The sequence below is a fragment of the Prionailurus bengalensis genome, chromosome E3, assembly GCF_016509475.1.
Source record: "Prionailurus bengalensis isolate Pbe53 chromosome E3, Fcat_Pben_1.1_paternal_pri, whole genome shotgun sequence".
NCBI lineage: Eukaryota > Metazoa > Chordata > Mammalia > Carnivora > Felidae > Prionailurus > Prionailurus bengalensis.
The window spans coordinates 5,410,263-5,416,266 of record NC_057357.1 but is presented as its reverse complement, the minus strand read 5'-3'; positions in this window follow the sequence as shown (position 1 = coordinate 5,416,266).

Below are 6,004 nucleotides of genomic sequence, written 5' to 3'. Positions count from 1 at the left end.
GCAGCCAGGCCCCGCCCCGGACCCGCCCCTTAAAGGAGACGCGTCCAAGCTCAGGCAGGGCCCGAAGCGCCTGCTCAGGGGCTCCCTCCCCAGGACCCGGACCCCTCGCCGACTTCCCCCTGTCGGTTTCCGGCTCCCCCTCTGGTGCCAGCGATTTCCTTTAATTTTTGAAATGACACTCCCTTGCAAGGGATTCCACCCCCCCACCCCACCCCCTCCATTGATTTTAAGAGCTCTGCAGGATTACTGGACGAAAAAGTGTAAAAGGAAAATAAACATTAATCCGCGGTGGATTCGCTCAAGATAAAGTCGATATTGGGGGTGCTGCGGCGGATGCGGCTTATGCGGGAGGTGATTGAAGCTTTTACCATTCTGGGGAGTCTCTTTGAGGAACAGTGCAAAATTAGGTGGAAAAGTGAACATTTCTGTAGGGTGAGAAAATGAACCACAGGAAATTACAAACAGAACAAAACTGACAAGCTGGAGCCGCTGCATAATTTGCGGAACCCAGTGCAAACTGAAAACGTGGGGTCCCCGGTTCAAAGGCAGGAAAAGAAAATGCTGTTTCAAGGAACCAAAATATAAAGCTTTTCCCTTTCTTTTGCAGTCTCTCTTGGGGTGTTTCCTGTTTGCGATTTAATGTTCTGAAGAAGAAAAAGCCTTCAATCGTGATCATGAGTTTTACAGATTGTCTTTACATCGGACCATGTCAGTTTTGAATGGAAATACCGTAAGACTTAATTCCAATGCTCAGTGGCCGAAAGAACACAATTGCTGTTTCACGACTTGTCCCAGAGCCGGCCAGAGAGATGAACACAGGCCAGACCCAGGAAGGTTGGAAGGATAAAGGGGGGTCCCCAAGGCACAAAGCAGGCCAGGGAGGGCATCTTTGGGCATGGGATTACTGGAGGGGCCAGTGCCACCACTCACGTGAGACAGGGCCCGTCCTGGACTCCAGTGGCGTGTGCACCTGGGCCTGATGACTGGCTGCTGGTTCCCTCCTCAGCCAGCTGACATTCCTGGGGCAGGGAGGGCAAGCCAGGCAGCTCCCCTTTCCATGCTCAACCCACAGGCAGAGGGCAACCCTCCAGGGTATCGCAACCTCAGTACTAGGACACACAAAGTGCCTGGATCAGGGCAAGGCGACAGGCTTGCCCCTTATGGGTTGGCCACCAAATGGTTGGATGGCCACCCGCCATACTCTGCTCAGAGAGGCTACAGGGCACATCAGTTCAACCAGACCCACTCTGACCCAGCCAGACCCACCCTGTACCTGCACCACTTCCTAAGTGGAGGGTGCCAGGGCACAGGGGAGCAGGCAGTTTAGAACCCATCCTGGGGAGGTAAAAGGCAGCAAGAGTAGAACAAGGCAGGAATCGAGGCTCCAAGTCTCTGCTGTGTATCCCATTGTGCCACGGGACCTCACCTGCAAAACACCAATTCAAAGATAAAATTATTAAGAATTTGAAGACGGTGGCTGCAGAGCATCAGGCCTTGACTGAAGGGCCCTTCTGTCCCCTGAAACTGCATTGGTTGCTCACCCATGATCTCAGCACAGAATCCTGAAAATACTACAGTATTTTTATTAATTAACAACCTTGCACACTTCTGTAATACTCCTACCTCTTTTTTCCACTGTATACTCTTCGGTCACCTCTATGACTATGAATTTGTGTGTGTCCAGGTGTTGGGAATAAAACTTGAACAGTGCAGGGGCGCCTGGGCGGCTCAGTCTGTTAAGCATCCAACTCTTGATTTTGGCACAGGTCACGATCTCACAGTTCCTGGATCGAGCCCCGAGTCGGGCTCTATGTAGAGCCTGCTTGGAATTCTCTCTCTCCCTCTCTCTCTCTGCCCCTCGCCTGCTCAGTGAGTTGAGCGTCCTACTTTGGCTCAGGTCATGATCTCGCAGTCTTTGAGTTCAAGCCCGCGTCGGGCTCTGTGCTGACAGCTCAGAGCCTGGAGCCTGTTTCAGATTCTGTGTCTCCCTCTCTCTCTGCCCCTCCCCCGCTCATGCTCTCTCTCTCTCTCTCTCTCTCTCTCTCTCTCTCTCTCTCTCTCTCAAAAATAAATAGGGGCGCCTGGGTGGCGCAGTCGGTTAAGCGTCCGACTTCAGCCAGGTCACGATCTCGCGGTCCGTGAGTTCGAGCCCCGCGTCAGGCTCTGGGCTGATGGCTCGGAGCCTGGAGCCTGTTTCCGATTCTGTGTCTCCCTCTCTCTCTCTGCCCCTTCCCCGTTCATGCTCTGTCTCTCTCTGTCCCAAAAATAAATAAACGTTGAAAAAAAAATTAAAAAAAATAAAATAAAATAAATAAACATAAAAAAATTTTTTTTTAATTAAAAAACTTTAATAGTGCAGAACACTGATTTTTTTTCTATTTTTGTATAAGATATAATTGACATAACATTATATTAGTTTTAGGTGTATAACAATGATTCAATATTCATATACATTATGAAATGATCACCACAATAAATCTAGTTAACATCCATAACCACACAGAGTTACAATTTTCTTCTCATGGTGAGGACTTTTTTTTAGTGTATTTATTATTTTTGAGAGAGGGAGAGAGAGAAAGTGGGGGAGGGGGAGAGAGAGAGGGAAACAGAGAATCCCAAGCAGGCTCCACACCATCCATGCAGAACCCGACTTGGGACTCAAACTCATGAACCTTGAGATCATTACCTGAGCTGAAAATAGGAGTTGGAGGCTAAACTGACTGAGCCACCCAGGTACCCCTTATGATGAGAACTTTTAAGATCTACTATAAGCAACTTGAAAAAATATAATACAGTATTGTTCACTATAGTCAACATGCTTTAAATATCATTCCCAGAACTTACTTATTTTATTATTAGCAATTTGTACCTTTGACCACTTATGCCCATTTCTCCCACACCAAGTCCTACAATAATTTCAAAATATTCTCTATAGAGAGAACAGACAAATGACCTTTTCTCCAGCATGATTGATTGAAAAATAGTTCAATCCATCAGAAATAGTTCAAATGCTAGCTTGGAAATGTTTCTTTCATCTTCCCAAGTGGTCATCAGTTACACCATGGAAATTTGTAGGACTGTTGTCACATTTGGGAAAACCTCAAGTTACTTCATATAAAAGCTGCAAGATTTCAGGACAATTCTAGTTTTCTTGTGCGGAGATTTACATGACACTTTTTGAATTGGTGACACTGATTCACCAGCTTGTTGGCATGTCTTGTCATATTTCATGATTTTGAAATATGTCCATAAATTACTTGATCCTTCCCTTAAGAGGGGGACTTAAGGGGCACTTGGGTGGCTCGGTCGGTTAAGCATCTGACTTTGGTTTAAGATATCTCTCTCTTTGTCCCTCCCCACATGCACTTTCTCTCTCTCAAAACAAACTTTTTTTTTTTTTTTTTTTTTTTTTTAAAGAGAGGGGCTTAATCCCTCTTCCCTTGAATGTGGACTGGATTTAGTGACTTGTTTCCACCAATAAATAGAATATGGCAGAAATAGGGCACCTGGGTGGTTCAGTTGGGTGAGCGTTTGATTTCCACTCAGGTCATAATCTCATGGTTTGTGGGTTCGAGCCCCGCGTCAGGCTATGTGCTGACCCCTCAGACCCTGGAGCCTGCTTCGGAGTCTGTGTCTCCCTCCCTCTCTCTCTGCCCCTCCCTCCCCCAAAATAAATAAAACAGTAAAGCTTAAAAAAAAATATGGCAGCACTGATGTCATTTCCCTTCCAAGACTAGGTCCTAAAGGTATTCTTTTATCCTCCTTACTCTCTCAGATCACTCACTCTGGGAGAACCCAGCTGTTGACAACAAGGACATCAAAGTTGCTGTTATGGAGAGGGTCACCTGGTAAGAAACTGAGTCTTCCTACGAACAGCCAGCAAGGACATGGGGCCTTCTGCCAACAGCCTTATGAGCGGACTATCAGGGAAGCAGCATCCCAGCCCCTGCCCAGCCTTCGGATGAATGCAACCTCAGCTGATGTATCTTAACTGCAACTGCCGGGGAGATGGAATTCAAAATAAAATCTCCCGCCAACCCAGTAAAACCTCTGCTCAAAACGTAGGGGAGAGTGAAGCAGTTCTCTTCTTACAGTCGGTTTTTATGGTTTTTATTTTATGTTATTTTTTTTTTTTTGAGAAAGAGAGAGAGAGAGAGATTGGGAGAGAGAACGTGCTGGAGGGAGGGCAGAGAGAGAGGGAGAGAGAGAGAATCCCAAGCAGGCTCAGCATGGTCAGTGCAGAGTCCAATGCGAGGCTATGTCCCACAAACCGTGAGATAACCTGAGCCAAAATCAAGAGTCTGACGCTTTTAACCAACTGAGACCCCGGGCTCCCCGAAGCAGTTTTATTATTGAATAAGCATCAAAGCAGACTGTGATGTGGCTCACAGGTAATCTGCTTAGGAAATTTCAAAGACAGAAAAACCTCACCCTTTTGTACAGCCGGGTAGATACAACCCATTTACACATGTAGGTTGTCTTTGTCCAAATGAAAAAAAAAGAAAAGTTGTCATATCTTTTCAACAAGCGGAAAGTTAGAACATGAAGCCAGGCACAGAAGCTCGACTCCCACAGAGACAGGGAGACAAGGTGCCATCCTCCTTGGTGTTCACATTTCAAAGACATGGTTCCACAGCCCCCAGGAAAAGACTGTCCTGGGATGCACAAGTGGCAAGGGGCTGGTTTCACTTTTAAGATGATTTATATACATTTGAAAGAGTCAGAAAAGGTTTGAGATTACAGGTTTTCTAAAGGAAATGCTGAAAGAAAATGTATGGGGGGGCGGGGTGCAGGAGGGTCTTTTCCCTTTTGACACCAGGGAAATTTTAATTTTTTTAGATTTTTATTTACCCAAACTCATGATATTTCCTGAGCCAGAGGCAGCCAGCTAAGTCAACGCCAAATTCCTGGCTGTCCAAAACGGTGAGATAATGTATATTTGCTGTTTTGGGATGCTGAGTTTGGGGGTAATTTGTTACCGGGCCCCGGTTAACCAAGACAGCAGCGATGCATAAAACATGCATCTCAAGACGCAAGTGATGGGGGCACCTGGGTGGCTCAGTCGGTTAAGCTCAGGTCATGATCTCACGGTTCTGGATTTCAAGCCCCCCACGGGGTGCTGTGCTGACAGCTCAGAGCCTGGATCCTGCTTGGGATTCTGTGTCTCCCTGTCTCTCTGCTCCTCCCCAACTCGTGCTCTGTCTCTCCAAAATAAATAAACAAAAAATTAAAAAAATAATAAAGACACATGTGATGTCTCACACAGAAGTACAGAGGAATTGTGATCATTCTATTTCCCTGGACTCCCATAAAAACCAACACGAATCATGTGTCCGTAATTGCATAAGCTGGATCTTTGAGTCTATTCACCCAGGAGAGAATTTCCACGGTGATGCAGAGATACAGAACACTCAGCCCTCTGCTTACCATTTTACATTCTTACTGGTTGGAAGGATTAAAAAAGAATTTTTTTAATGTTTATTTTATTTTTGAGAGAGACAGAGAGACAGAGCACAAGTGGAGGGGCAGAGAAAGAGGGAGACACAGAATCTAAAACAGGCTCCAGGCTTCGAGCTGTCAGCACAGAGTCGGACGCAGGGCTCGAACTCACAAACCATGAGATCATGATCTGAGCCGAAGTTAGACACTCAACCAACTGAACCACCCAGGCGCTCCTAAAGAAAGTAAAATCTTGGGGCACCTGACTGGCTCAGTCTGTGGAGCACATGACTCTTGATCTCCAGGTTGTGAGTTTGAGCCCCACATTGGGTGTGGAGATTACCTAAAAATAAAATCCTTAAAAAAAAGAAAAGAAAATATCTTTCTAGACACAGAAGAAGGCCAAGAGGAAAGAGAAAACTTTGAAATTAATCACATAGGAAATACATACAACCTACTGTGCGGGGTTGAATAGCGTTCCCTCGCCCCTCACAAATTCATGTCCACCGGGAAACTCAGAATGTGACCTTATTTGAAAATAGGATCTTTGCAAATGTAGTTAGTT